The 15,318-nt window shown below is 42.1% G+C and overlaps 1 long non-coding RNA gene across 5 annotated transcripts in view; it reads left to right on the plus strand.

Moving 5' to 3' along the window:
* The first annotated feature begins 7,194 nt into the window (after positions 1-7,194).
* The window catches only part of LOC114017319 (uncharacterized), a 28,803-nt gene continuing 20,679 nt past the window's right edge, over positions 7,195-15,318 (plus strand). For 4 of the 5 annotated variants that reach the window (XR_008732184.1, XR_008732186.1, XR_008732185.1 and 1 more), the window contains exon 1: positions 7,195-7,452. This is a non-coding gene — a long non-coding RNA (uncharacterized LOC114017319). The remainder of the gene's footprint in view (positions 7,453-15,318) is intronic. The other variant, XR_003562297.2, reaches the window with a different exon arrangement.

Here is a 15,318-nt window from a genome sequence, read left to right on the forward strand (position 1 = left end):
AGCACGAAGGAAATCCCGTGGGGTGGCTGTCCAGACTTGAACAACCCTCTGTGCTTCAGGCAAACTACAGGTTGTCTGACGGTGTGTGCATGAAGCGCCTTCCTGATATAGGAGTTAATGTGGCATTGTAGTGTTAACGTGGTTAATACTGACATAGGAGTTAATGTGGCATGCACACCGCATGGCAAGGTTTGGGGGGGGGGGGCTACAGGAGAAGCTTCTGAGAGAAAATGCCAGAAGCTTCTCCCACATCCAACAGAGCCAATGCCAGCTGGCTCTGAGACAGAGCTGCCACTGGCCAAGGCTGAGTTAATCGGCGATGGTGGTAACGCCTCTGTGATAACTGACTGAAGGTCTTTTTTCTGATTTGAATGGTAATAAATTAAATTATTTTTCCCCAAGACGAGTCTGTTTTGCCTGTGACAGTAACGGTGGAGTGATCCCCCTGTCGTTATCTGGACCCACAAGCCTTTCGTTAGATTTTCTCTCCCCTGTCTGGTTGAGGAGGGGAGTGATAGAGTGGCTTTGGTGGGTACCTGGCATTCAGCCGGGGTGAATCCACCGCAGGCCTGAAAGTTGATTCATTAAAGCAGGGAGCAGCTGTCCTCTCCGAGGAAGTCAGGAGAACCTGGGAGACCTGATGGGCTTTTCTGCCAACAAAGAGGCAACAAGGAAGGAAAGGAGGTCCAAAAGAGAACTCCCTGGCCACACTTTATCCTTCTATTCTTGACTGCTGTGACCAGCAAGACATGAGGTCTAGGTATGGCCAGAACTGATAGTGCTCTGCAGGGGCGCTGCGACGTAAACTCCGAGGCACGCCTGAGCAACGGAGTGCAGATGCAGCTGGCCAAAGAGCTGTGGTCGTGCAACGCCTCGCTGTGAGCAAAGGTGCATGTTCCCTGGCACCGTTCACCTCTGTTGGCATGTAGCTAATGGAGCTCTGTGTTGCCCTGGTGTCAGAAGACTGATCGAAACCTCAGAAAGCCTGGTGGGAAGGAAACCCTGAGCACGAGTTTGGCTTGGAAGGTGGCTGGTAGAAGAGGATGGCCTCTGCTCACTCTCAGCAGTGTCAGCCGGCTAGTATTTAGTATTGTAGAAGGGCTTCTTGGGGTTTCAGGTTTCTGTTTGGTCCTGTATTGCACTTTGGCCCTGGATTCCCCAAGGCTGGGTTTTGCATTCCTTTCTTTCCACTCGGGTTTCACCTGAGACATTGTCTGGTTTTTGGCCTAGCAGTTTCCAGTGTGGACTCAGTGGTGCTGGGCGAGGAAATGTCCCTGCTGCCTGGGTGCTCATCTGAGCCGGCAGCTTGAACTGACTTCCCTTGGGAACTCCTCCTGCCTCTGGACTGAAGCTTGTCCTGCAGCACCATTGCCAAAGACCCCTGGGGACTGATGAAACAGCTCTCGGCTGCATGTAGCTAGCCTGCGTACAGTAAGGTTCTGAAGCTAAATGGTGCCTCTGCTCTACACTTCCCTTGTGTGGTTTGGGTTTTTTTCTCCACGAGATGTCCTCATAGGCATTCAAGGCAGCAGCTAGCAAGAGGAGGTTTCAGTCTTCCCCACCCTACCTGCTCCTTCCTAGGCTCTTGCAGAATCTTTCCTTTGCAGAAGGATGGGAAGCGCAGGTGTATTAGGAGACGACTGTGAGCATTGGTAGAGGCAAATGGTCAGCAATTGAGAGGCGTGTGCAAGTCTCTCCCACTGAGAATCCCTTGTTGTTTCTTTCAGGTAAACCAGAGTTTTAATGGCAAGTCAGTGACTGGAGACATACACCACTGAGATAAGGAAGATTAAATCTGTCTTGTCTTGATAGGGACAAGTTAGGGGACAACTTGAGAAGATCAAAAAGCAAATAACCAAAGTACAGAGTAGATGATGAAGAAAACCTGTACTTTTTCTGAACTTCTGTTCTTCTTGTTTTCTTCTCTGTGCCTTCTGAATTCTGAGTCCTGTTTTCATTTTGGGGTTTTTTTCCCCCGTCTTCAGAATTCATTTTGCATTATAGAAGTTTGAGAACAGATATAACAAATTTTCTTTAATTTCACATATTCTTTGGCAAACATGAATAGATAAGTTTATAGGTAACAGGCTTTATCTTTGAAAGCCATGAGATCAGACTCAGTTTTTTTAAATGTTGTTGTATCATGCTGCTTTGTGAAGATCTTATATTGAACTGGTTTTTGTGGTGCATGATACTTTCTCTTTCTGAAGCTATGAGGTCCTTTCAGTTGTAATAAGTGCTACACTTAGCATGCCTTACTACTTCTGCTCTTTTTTTCTCCTAAGAATTATTGTAGCATTGATTTTCTAATGTGCTGCTCTCCTGTGATCCAGAGGTTCATAACTGTTACCTGCTAGACAGTGCATCATAGTATGAAGAGACCTAATGACATACTATTTACAGCAGTACAGGGTTTCAGTCAAGACTGATCTTTTCAGGCCACTTTGATGGGCATTAAACTAAGAAACAGGTACATCAGGGCCCCAAATTAGCAAAGGAATAAAAGTGCTGCACACCTGCTGGCAGCCCTTCTGACTTACTAGATTTTGTACAGCTGCACATTTCAGCCTGTGTGGATTTTCTTGTAGGATAGCTGGAGAAGATGAAGGAGCACTACACTAAATTCTCTTTGACTTTTACCATAACAAGGAACATGTTTGCAGCAGTTTGTCAGGAGAGAGTATATTATGCAGTAGCACATTACTAGAAAATGCTCTTTCTAGTAGAACTGCACTAATGCATGGATCAGCATTGATGCTTACACAAAACGGCTGGCTTGTTTTGCTAATGATCAATGCTTTCCTGCCATCTAGTCATTCAAATTACTCAAGTCCTTGGAATATTTTCTCAATAAAAATTGCTGTGTCAAATCACTTTATTAAATTGATATGACTGGCCAAAGAATACCTGACTGCTTTTAAAAAGATTTTTACATGTTTGAAAAATTATGAAGGTGGTACATTTTGTTGTCTTAAAATATAGTAAGGGGTTTTTTTGTAATACTGTTTCATCTGTCACATTTGAGGATATTGCAGACATGTATGTTTAGCATCTTTGTTCAGTCTTCCCTTTCAGCCCTCTGTCTTTTGACATATCTTTTCTTTCCCTACAGTTCTGTGGTTTCCCCTGCGGTTTTTTAAGTCAGGTGCTTGGAATCAGATACATAGTTATGCTACTGGCTTGATGTATTGAAAACGCGAAACGTTTCACTGGAAACGCCCGGCCTGTCAGCAGCAGCAACGTGCCAGTAGCGCCTGCCGCCAGCGGGAGGCACGCTGCCCGGCCAGAGCTGTCTCGGCGATGCTAGTGCAGTTTCTTCCTGACGGTGGCATCAGCTGTGCAGGCTTTGTCGTGTTGCAGACAGGAGGGGGGTGCACAGTCCCGGGGAAGATGGGGGGGAGGGAGGAAGGGGTCGCAAACGCAACGTTCTGCACCATCCCAGTCGTCCTCTCGCTGGCGTGCGTCTTTCTTTTCCGACAGGGCTGTGTTTATTGATCTTTTAGTTTCTGCTTAGCTCTGTATTGTCTGCTCCAATGCATGCCGGTGGGTTTTTTTATCTGGTGATTCTGCCGCATGTATCACAGGGCAGCCAGTTCCACACCGTGGCAGTCTGCTTACACCGTTTTGTAGGCGATACAATGTGCCTACCTTTCAGCAAACTGTGTAGTTATTAGGTCTGCATGCACACAAGGTAAGGAACTACCTTGCCTAGCTGACAGTTGTGTTTTTCTGAACCTGAGTTGTATGTATCAGCTAGCTGATACCAAATACATCAAAGCCCAAAAGACACCCCTGCTGCCTTCCCTGCTATTTGCTTGTTCCAGCTGTTCAATTGATAGCGTGTTGTGTGTGCTTTCAGACCTTGCAGTGCAGGGGGCAGGGTGTGAAAGATGGTGACTAAACAAGGAGGAAAAAGGAGAAACTAGTTGCTTCCAGGAGCAAAAACCACCTCTCTGCCATGTAATAGCTGTTTTCTTTCCCTCCCCCACCTGAAGTCACTCTTCCGTGTGCATGCTCCACCCTTCTCTTCCCCAGACAGCTTGATGCATGGAACACCTTTGAAAAATGGTTTGAGGAGCACAGCACTTCAGGAGTAACTGTGGAAGCCATCAGTAGCCATCTCTGCTTGAAGACAGGTGCTGTTGTAAACCAGCATTTCATTGCTGCAGGTATATTGGCATTCATTTCTCGTAACCCAAAAATAGCTTGTCCAGCTTGGGAGTGAGGACATTCTCCCTAAAGGTCCTAGGAGCCTGAGGCTATGGCTGTGTTATGTCCAGAAGGCCTATCACCAGTTAGCTTTAATCCAGCTGGACTGAGTACAACAGTACTCAAATAGTAACACAAGCTCAGTGTGGGCTAGCTAGCTGAGCAAGTGTCCGGGCTTCCCAAGAGGCTTCTAAAACCTGGAGGAGTGAAGGCTGGACCCAGCCTGGCTGCTGCAGCCAGTTTACTGCACCGTAGCGTAGCAATGTAACTTTCTGATGCGACTGCGGAGTGAGATTACCATTCAAATCATTAGGCCATAAATTCTTAAAGGCTTGGTCATGCTACTGAGCTACTTAAATTTTTGTGTATTTGTGTATTCAGCACAGTCGCTGAATGTAGTTGCTGAATGAAACAGCGTGCGGCTTTATTGCCTTGGAAACAGAAAGGTAACATGCATTAGCATAGGACCCCAGTGAAAACTTGGGTTTAGCCCATTTTTGATGCTGACTAACAGCCTACGTGCTGTTGGCAGCTGTTGAGTTAGCTGTGCTTTAATGGTAGTGATGTCGTCCTGTGTCCAAGCCCTAGGTATGTATGTTACCCTTGAAAAGACAAAAGTATGATCCGGCTGCTTCTGATGATATTGTTGTATTTAAAAGAACAGATACTTGTTGGAAGAGATGCTCATGAGCATGTGCATGTTGTTACCCTGTGTCTAATGTAAGATAATGTGATAAATCTTAACCACAAAAGTGGTTTAAGGTAATTCATTTTACATTGCGCCATCGGTTTCCATGATTCAGCTGACAAGTGGTAATCCTGCATAACTTGCTAACTTGTTTTCATCCAGGGCAGGTAAGTGTTGAAATACTGGAGTGGAGCAGTGCCTTAAAAAGAAAAAAAAACCCTCCCCCCCCCCCTACTTCTTGTGATGGTGGTTAACAGTCTGGTCTCTGCAAAAACTTAATGCTGCAGACTGGACTAAGAAAGAAGACTGCAGTTGTCTTACAGGCATTATGTTTTGATTAAGATATTGCTGAGAAAAAATGAAGAATCATTCTTGTTTAATTTGCTTACGCATTAATATATTTGGATTTGATCCATTTGCCCTGGAGAACAGCAGTCTCAGACTCAGAGGTAACACGGTCTGATACAAATCCCTAAGAATTCCTACCAGGAAACTTTGGCTTTATTTTTACTAGCAATCACGTACTTTCTGAATGCAACTATAGCCAGAAGCTCAGTGTAGGGAACTGCTTTGTAGAAGGTCCTTGTCTTAATTGTCTGATCAGGGAAATGGTATCCTCAGCCAGGAGGTTACTACGGCAAGGTTAATACATTCAATCTGCATTTGCATTGTATCCAGAAACTTTTGACATGTTGGCTAATATGATTGGTGGGTTCGTTTGGTTTTTGTTCTGAGAAAAAGTGTGAAAGCATAAATGAAAAACTAATGTGTGTGATAAGCAATAAGCATATAACTGTAATTTTGGAACAAAGTGCATTTTATAGGGTGTTAAAAGTTATGGGGAATACATAGTGAGAAAGAAGAGCAGCTGTGGTCCAGTGTGGCAGCTACTACGCCGGTTTAAAAATCTGCTTGCCAGCTAGAATCCAGCAAAGACAAAGATCCAGCTGCCTGATTTTTTTATTTTATTTTATTTTTCACCCCCTCCAGTTTGCCTGTAGCAGGCACAAGGAACTACCCACAAGAGAGCCGATGATTTACAACTCTTTGGAAGGAGAGGCCTGTGCCTTTTCTGCCTGCCGTCTCCTCTGCCATGTATTTGTGGCTTCCAGCTTTCATCTCTGTTACGGAACGAGTAGATGCATTGAGAAGTTTCTCAGTATTTGTCAATATCTTTCCTATTAAAGTTTCACTTTCCCTATGTTTTTAGCAGCAGTATTCACAGTGTTTGAAACAGCTTTGCTAGGAATTACAGCTTTTCCCAACATCAGTTTTATTAGAATATGTGCAATCAGAGTATTTCTGGTTTTCAGCTCTTGAATACTCATTTCAAATGTATCTATTTTGATGTAATTTGGTTTTAAAAAATGATACTCTTTAAGAAAACTTGGACACATCTCCCCTACGATCTTTATTTTTCTACTTACAAAACATGCTGTATTTAACTTTCAGAACATTAAAAACAATGCAGTCTGACTTTTGTCCTCAATTTTATGCTTTGCTGTGTTAAATATAAATGCCGTATAGATAACTGAATGATAGAGCTGCTTTCTGAAATGATATCCTGTAGTATTCATCTTCTATGGAAGATAGTCTATTCCCTCATTGTACACTACATCATGAAAAAAGGAGAAAGTGGGGCCTGTCCCTTGCAAGTGTTTTTGGAAAATATTGTCAGTTAAAAAAGCAAAGGCATTTTTGGGGGTGGTTTTCTGTAAAGAAGGAAGAACAAAGAGGTTAAAGAAGTTACAGGCTTGAAAAGATTCTTGCGCTTAAAAAAATAAAAGGGACGATGATGTTAAGACATGCATGAATTGGTTGATAAGAAGACTGAAAGAAGTCTCTGTTTTAAAATACATATGTAGAGCTTGGGTTTGTCTAATTAAATCTTTGGCTTTTTAACCCTGACAGTTATGCCATGTAGTTAAAAAATAATAATAAAATCTCTAACCCTGTTTCTTATGCCCTATTTTTTCTAATTGCTGCTTATACATAAATTAAATATATTTTTCCCCTTAGAAAAGCTTCCCCTTAGAAGCTACTTTTTAGCTTCTTTGAGATGAAACTCGCATGTAAGATGCAGTAAGTAATTTGAATTAACTTAAAATCTGTATATTTTCAATGAAAATGTTAATGTGGGTTAGTAAGATACTGCTTTAAACCAAGGCACATGCTAGTTGATTAGGGCAGTTCAGAACACACTGAAGTAAGTCTTTCCTGAAGTTAATGTTTAATTAGGTAGCCTATTTATTTTGTTTGCAGTTTGTACTAAGGAATTATAAGCCAGTCTTTTCACAGTGTGAGCCAGAAGGACTCGCAGGCTAAAACAGGCTTTACATTAGGAAGCTCAAAATCAGCAGCGAGGCAAGGACCTCAGCAAGCGGCTGGATGAAGATTGTTCTGTAAGAAGTTATTCTTATGAGGCCAAGCATTGTACTGACTGCCTAGGCAGTATGTAGAGGGATGGACGTGCCTGTTGCTGGGATATACTTCTCTGGGCAAAAGTAGAAAATAGCCCATAAATACTTCTTGGGAAGGAAAGAAATCCCTCATGAGTTAAAGATGACTTTCTTGTTTTTTAAAGGCAGTTGTGGATTAATTCTTATATGTGAATTTAAAGTTGGGCTTCCATTCCCTGGAGGAGATATCCCTTCCTTCTCCGCCCCCACCACAGGGCGCTTAACCACAACTTAAATGAGAGGGTGTGACTGTACTGTTTAATTAAATGATGGTATTGACATGAAAACAATTGTGACTTCATTCATGGCGCTTCTTACAGAAGCAAACACTGGGCCAAGATATTACAGCAAAGAAATCAAGGTGAAGTTACTTGTTCAAAAGAGTAGGGAAATAATTGTGCATCTGTCAAATACAATCACTTCTTTGTAAAATTCTCATCCAAAATAAATAATTTGAAGCAATACTGATACGTTTGATATTAATAATAATGTCATCACAGCACTGAATTTTAGGGAGTGGACCAATTACTCTATTATTGTTGAAATGTGATATCAATAGCTCTGTTCTTCAGTTCCGCGTTCATAACTGGATTCTGCCTTCCGAAGTGCATGAATTTCTTCGGTCGTAGGGCAGTTTGCTGCCATTGCCAGTCCGTGCAGCTGTGGCCACCTGACTGTGCTGGGACGCAGCCAAGGCATGTGCCAGCATTCGGCTCCGAGTGCCCTGTGGGTGCAGGGAGGAGGCAGAAGGGTTAGGTGCAACTGCCTCACGGATTTGCTGTTCGTGTATGCCACCACCTTTTGACTATTTAGTTTTTTCCTATTGGTAGAGTTCAAGCCACACTTTATGCGCAAATACAGCTTCCAAGGAAATAAAATTCTGTTGGGCATTTTGCACTAGGCAGAACTGCAGATTTCAGCTTGCTGGTGACGTGTTTGTACATGCAATTATTTATTTGATGGATCTAATGTGTATTGTTGCAAAATGCCAAAAGTGCACATCTTAGAATTTTCATGTGTGACTGACTCCTGTGATGAAGAACTCATGACTTCTTGGCCAGTTACTTTTTGTAATGGGCCAAGAATTTTCCTATTCACCACAAATTAATCAGGTTTAGTGTTGGAGATTGAAGTCCCACTTACTGCTGAAATCTGCATGGAAGGTCTTTCACATGAATGCTGTTTTTGAAGATGACACCTGAGGCTGTAACAATTGTGCTATTGATGGACCTGAATTAATCAGAAAGCCTTATTAATTTGTTCTTTTTGGTTATACATGGAAGATTTTCACAGCAGCTTGGCCCGTTAATTGGGATCATTTGCTTTAATATTACTTTTTTTCATGATCAAGGTGTACCACTGAATCCATGGCCCACTCAGGGCTTGCTCAAGCAGATCAGTTCTCAGAACTCTGAAGTTGCTCATTTTACTAAGTTTCTGGGTTTTGTTCCCAGGTTGACATTACTTTAGGAGCTGAAGCAGTGGTTTGTTAGCTTCTCCATTCCGCACCTTAAAGCAGCTGGTATTTTTGGTCACTTTTCCCTGGGCTAGGGCACGCCCTTGATTTCCAATGAAAAGAGTTAATGCTGGGGCAGGTGAGATTTTTAGACCCTCAGGTACAGTCTTGTCAGTGCTGATTTTAATACACAGATCGCACAAAAAGGGAAAACTTTTTTTTCCCCCCCATTAAAAAAAAACCCAAAACATTTAAGGGTATCTTAATTGTAAAGCCATGGCTTGTTTTCTTTTATGAGGGGGTTTAATTTGCTTTCTGCTTTCAGTTCAGTATCTTTTGAAATTGTCTCACCTTGGTCTCTCTGCTTTCCTTCTTACAATGATCATGCAGTTTTAAAAGATTTTTATCAGACAATACACCAGCAGAAATTTGAGCCGTGTTCTGTTGCTTTGGAAACAAGAACTAATATAACAAAAGTTTGCACGGCTTCACATGAAACATCTATAGGCTACGGCTTTCTGCCCATACACTGCTTAATTTCAGGGAGGTATAGGTTCTCAGGCAAACTTGTTACTTCTCCTGGTGGCTTGAGGGGGACTGTCACTGCATGTTGTAATGCAGTCCGGCTCGCCGTGCTGCTGTTAGCGGGGCTTCTGACGTGTGGTAGCAGCAGGCAGAGTCCGTGTAGCAACAGCTCTCCCCGCCAATCCGCGGAGATGCTCGATCAAGTGGAAGCGTTTGTAGCACTTCCTCTGCTTTTATTTTTAATTTGCTCTTTCCTCATCCCCCCCCTCCACTGCAGCTATAAGGTGACGTCCTGAAGCTTCCACTCTGTTTTGTGCAATAGAACTTGGTTAACAAAGTTTTTTCTGTTAAATCATTTAGTTGTGACCTATATCTGCCAGGAAAAGGTCCTGTATTTTATTTTCCCCTTTCTGTAAACTACTCTACTGCACCAGCTGTACAGTGCAGCTAAGTAAAACATCTGAATTTCCGTGTACACAGTTTTCAAGAGGACTTAGGAAAGAGTGAAGAGATTTTATTAGCATTTACTGCAGTTCATCAACATCCACTTTGATTAACAAGGCTACAGGAAAGGCGGTACTGGAAAATTACTGCACAGAGCACAGCGTAACTCGTACATGCTGTGGACTGCTGAATCGCGAGCGGCTAACACTGGTATTAGTGAGATTCCTCTGCTGAGATGGAGGGGGTTGGACAGCTGACGCAGATGACAGTGGCAAGTAGCGTTGCACTGTGAGGAATGGGGAGAGGTTAAGAATTAATGCAAGTTAGAACTGAACTCTGGTCCCGCCTTCCAGGTATTTAAGACAGCTGGAGGCACGGGATAACAGAAATACAGAAGAAAGTGATCTCTGAGTCTCCTGTCTACTACTCTGTGTTTTGGAACAGAGGAAAATGAGTCTTTTGCTTAAATTCTCATTGCTAGGCAAAAGGGTAATTGTTCCTCACGCCTTCCAACTCCAGCCCAATTATCAGATCCGTGTTACAGCCTGGAAGCAAGCAGTGTCTTTGCTTTGGTAGCAAAGTCCAACCTACAGTAACAGGGACTGAGTTGCAGGGAGGATGTACATGGCACCTCTTTATAAGACAGGTTCTTACACACAGAGGCCCTTTGTGCTTTGTGCTGCTGAGTAGCTGGACCTGCTGTTTCTGACAAGTCCCTCAATTTAACTTGATGGTATTTCATATCCTATAGTCTTGTTTGCATTTGGTTTTAAAATGCTTTCTTACCCAAAGACAAAACCCGATAGCCTGTTGCTCAGCTGTCACTTGGAGGTAGTTGAGGACACTGATCCATGGTCACACAACAGAACACGGTATGTTTGGGAAATGAGCAGTCGCCTTTCCAAAGGCTTTGTTCAAATGGTCAGTATTAAATTTCTCTTTTGGTAAATTTTTTTTGCTTAAGAATATGGAGTATCATCAGCTAAAAGTTAGTTCTTTGCTCTTTTGACTTTCTAAAAACAAGCGTGCAAATGTTGAACTTACCTTTCATTTTCTTGAGTGGGATATTTGTGGGGTTTTTTTCACCTGGATGTCCATGCAGGTTGCTTTGTAAGGCTACAGTTTTATCTGCCTTGTTGCAGTTCTCATAAGGCAAGTTAGGGAGCGGGCTGCATGCTGAGCACTTACTGAATGGCGCTTGTAAAGAATGCTCTGCATTCTCCTCCTGCGGAAAGGCACAGCAGTCCATTTTAAAAGAAGTCATCAAGTGGGGAGATGTAAGATATATGCACGTTGCATATATCTGTACCAGGCCACAGAACACAGCCAGAAAGGAAGCTGTTACAGATGCATGGGCTATAAACCAGTCAGCAGTCTCTTAATTAAAAGTGACATTGATATGAAACAGTTGCCACTTTGGGGCATCACATAATGACGACTGTGCATGAGGGAGTTAGGCAAATTTGCTGTGGTACGTTTTCAACAGCGTGCAGTGAAACTAGCCTCTAGAACTAGCTTTTTAGCCTAGGATCAATATGGAATGCTGTAATATTTCAGTAGCATTTAATTATAGTTTTTCTTTTAGGTAGGTGTCGTAGGTTCTTGGGTCTGCTCTTCTGACTGGTGAACATTTCATTGACTCCATATATATTCTAAGACACGGACATGACTGAAGATGAGACATTTTGCTCTTTAGGCAGTGCAGGAGGTAGCTGGATGTTCACAACAACTGTTGACCAACCAGTCATTCCTTCTGTCTATTTGTTATTGGCAAACCAAGAACTTCTGTCAAGAAACTCAAAACTTTAGTGTAAGGGGTGGGGAGTGGGGGGGATATGAAATTGTCTCTGTTGCTTTCATTATGGAAAGCAAATAACTATTCTGCAAATAACCAAGACAAATTCTGAAAATGAGGGTGTCATTTTCTAGGTAGACCATAGTCCATGAGATGTGCGGAGCTAGAGGTCTCCCTGTCTAGTTTCTATTTTCAGCTCTTATGAGGAGATACTGCACAACTCCACAGTAGCACCCCAGAGAAAAAAAAGCTGTGCAATTCAGACCTGCTTGCTGTTTTGCGTATTCCTGTCCTTTGCTAACGATCTACCAAGCTCTGCAAACCAGTGGAGTAAGTCTGTCAAGGCCTGGACAGTAGTTACGGGAGGGAGGAAGTAGCACATGAACCTGTGCTGGTTCTTTCCAGCGCAGATCAGAAAGGTCAGGATGTATTCCCTACATCCTACTCTGGGCTGTCAGTACGAAATAATTCTAGTCTGGTAACAACAGTGTCTGATGTGTTGGAAAACTGACACCAGGCACCACGGGAACACAAATCAGTAACCTCTTAGTGGTGCAAGAGAATAGCAAAGGAGAATGGAGACTCATAAAATAAACCACTGTACAGCAGCTTTGATGTAAGCTCTGGTAGATCAAGCTTTTTACCCATTTATGCCTGTTCAAATTTCTTTCTCTTCCATACTTTATAGTTCAGCAGAATCTGTTTAATATTTAATTATTTAATTTCTGCCTCTGATCTGAATTTGAATCGCTGTAATGAATTTTCACTGTTCTGTTGTTTACCTCACTTAAAGGATGTGAATTCTGCCAGTGCAGAGCCAAGATAGATTTGGACAAGCTGCAGCGGTTGGGCAAGAGGAGGTTTGTTAGCCATCTAAAAACATCTTAATTGCATTTCAGTGCCAGCCTGAGATACGGCGTGTGCTGTTGCTGAGCGCCGTCCTGCTGTCAGACAGGAGTCAGGAGACCATATAACCTTGCCTATTTTGTTTCAAGATTTTGTACCATTGTGTAGTTCCATAAGTGTATCTTGTGGGAGGTTCATTAAACATTTTAATCATCCTAATTAAGAATTATTTTGCCTTCCATGAAGGTAACTTACCTTTCCCTTCAATACTGACAAACCTAAGTTGCAGGAAACTACTAACCAGACCTTAACGCAACGGGCCTGCAGACTTTTAAAGCTCAAGCGAGATTTTCTGGCTTTCAGCTTTGGGCTGTTTTGGGGGGGGTGTGTTGGTTTGTGTTGGTTTTTTTTTTTTCTTGCAGTTGAAAGAAAATGTTAGTATTCATACTTCAGCTGAAAGTTGGAGATCTCTTTGTAAGCACGATTTCAAAACTTGGTTCTGTAGAGAGAATGCCACATCTTGAATCACCAATAACTTTTCTATTCCAAGTAAAACCAATTTTTCATTGTATGCAGTGATATGACAATTAGCGTGGTCTAATAATGTAAAGTGCTTGCCACTAGATTTTCTCTATACATCTTAAAAAACCTCCATCCCCCCCCCCCCAAAACCCCAACCCCAAACTCCAAAACCATAAAAGGTCTGATTTTATTTCTGACTGTACATTGAGAACGCTTACCCCCTGTTGCAAACTGCTGAACACTGAGTTTTTTAGCAAATCAGACCACATGTTCCCTTGTGTAGATGTTCTCAAGTATATGCAAGTCTTTAAGCACTTTCTTTTGAGCACTTTACCCTACCTGCTCAGAAAAGAACGAGAATATTGCTCAAAATAGTCTTGGCTTTATGAGGCAAGCTCGTTGCACAAACATCTGTGGTTTCTGATTTCAGGGTTACAGAGCTGGCTAACCAGCAGTTCACCCAGTGTAGGGTGTCTCGGCGTGTTTCGCTCTCCTGGCAGCGCAGCTGAGACAGCTGCAGGGAAACAAATTCAGTCAGGTTCTGTTCACCACTCAGCCCCTTCACACTCAAAATCACTGCCTTTGCAAAATGTGAAAATACAGCTAAAGGAGTGCTGAGGTAATCAGTACCTAGCAGCAGCTAAAGATTTGGTTAATGAGCCTTTTTTTTTTTTTTTTTAACCGTTCCAGAAACAGGAGCAGACAGGACAAATGACTATACAGCTTTAGACGTTATCTGACTGTTAAAGCATTTTATTCAAGAAATAAAGTTATCCAGTTTAGGTACCCATGTGTCTTAAGCCAAATGACTTCTGCCCTTGAGTTTGCCACATACAAAATTTTCTGTGGGATTCCTCTTACGCTTGCTTGTGTGGGCAGTTGCCTTGGTTCAGATGGCCACGTACTGCACAGTACCTGAAAGCTAAGTAAAGTTTCTGCAGCCTTCTCCCTGCTGGATTCTCCCCTTGAAGGAATTTTTGCCGCTCATGATGCGGTACTCCTTTTACAGTAGTTTTCACAAATATGATCACTCATACCAGACATCCAGTATTCAAGATCTTATTTTAGTTCCCCTGCATGTAGTAGAGGGCTATTTATACTCGCTTGGTTTTGCATGTGACACTTGGAGTAATAGGATATAAAACATTACAGCTTTTCAGATTCCTTGGCTTAGGTTGACTCTCATCTGTGCCATTAATACCTGTAACAAAGTGCAGTCATGGGGGGAGAAAGAGCATAGGTAGCAGAGAAGCCATTGATTTGAGGATCTTCCTCACAAGCTTCTCAGATGAAGTTATTTTCTCTATGAAACACTAGTCAAAGATGTACATGTGCAGTCTTAGTTCTTTTCTAGCCCATCTTTAGAAAAAGCTTAAATTAGAAGAAGAAAAAAAAAATAGCTACAGCCCTTCCAAGAAAGATCTAAGCATAAGCAAAGCTGAATTTGACGTGCTGTCATTTCTTGAAGACAGCTGTGGGGTTTGACTTTTTTCTAGGTTAAAAGCATGTTTTCTGTTTTAGATTCACATAGATTTTTATCTCCTAGATACCTTCTGCAAACACTCCTCTCTTCTGTGTGTGATTTGTAATACCTTCTTTGCATAAGCAAACTGACTGATAAATTATGATCCATTTATGCCTCAGTGCAGTTAATTGCGGATGCTTGGATGCTGCCGTATTCTACAGTTTAACTGGGAATATACTACACTCTGAGTATGCATGTTATGTGTTTAGTACTGCCAAGAAGAGGAGAGATAGCAAAGCATAAGAAACAAGATTATGTGGTGCAGTCACTGTTTTTAAATCTAGATGAATACAAATTTGTGGGGTTGACTTGGCAACTGACATTAATTTTTGATTTATTTTCTTTTGTTATACAGGTGTTGGAGGCAGTAGGAAAAATGTGTTGTCAAATAGTATAGCCTCATTTATCTTGAACAAAAGACAGCCTTGATACTGTGAAGGTAATGGTAGGCAGTGAAAAGAGAGATGAACTGTTAGGTTGCTCAGCCTGTTGCTACCTACTACATGTGTCAGCCTTTTTGCCAAAAGAAAAAAGAACACCTAAACAAAAGACTTCCTAGGTTCTGCGGGCTAACAAATGCATGTTTGTTTATATCACCTTACGTGAGCTCTAGGGGATAAAGTACTTTTAAGAAAAAAAAGGTTCTCCTGTATGGGAGTAGTGCTTTAAACTTAATTTTAAAGGCAATAGTTTTTATGTTGTAAAGGAGATTTAATAAAAATAGCTTGTAATGAAACCATATCTAAAGCTGCTAAGTTAGTTAGAAATGTAATTTAACAACAAACCCAAAAACTTACATATGGTTATTTACAACCTCCCAGACTACAATCTGGAAAAGGTGAAATGCAG

This window comes from Falco cherrug, chromosome 4, assembly GCF_023634085.1.
Source record: "Falco cherrug isolate bFalChe1 chromosome 4, bFalChe1.pri, whole genome shotgun sequence".
Lineage (NCBI taxonomy): Eukaryota > Metazoa > Chordata > Aves > Falconiformes > Falconidae > Falco > Falco cherrug.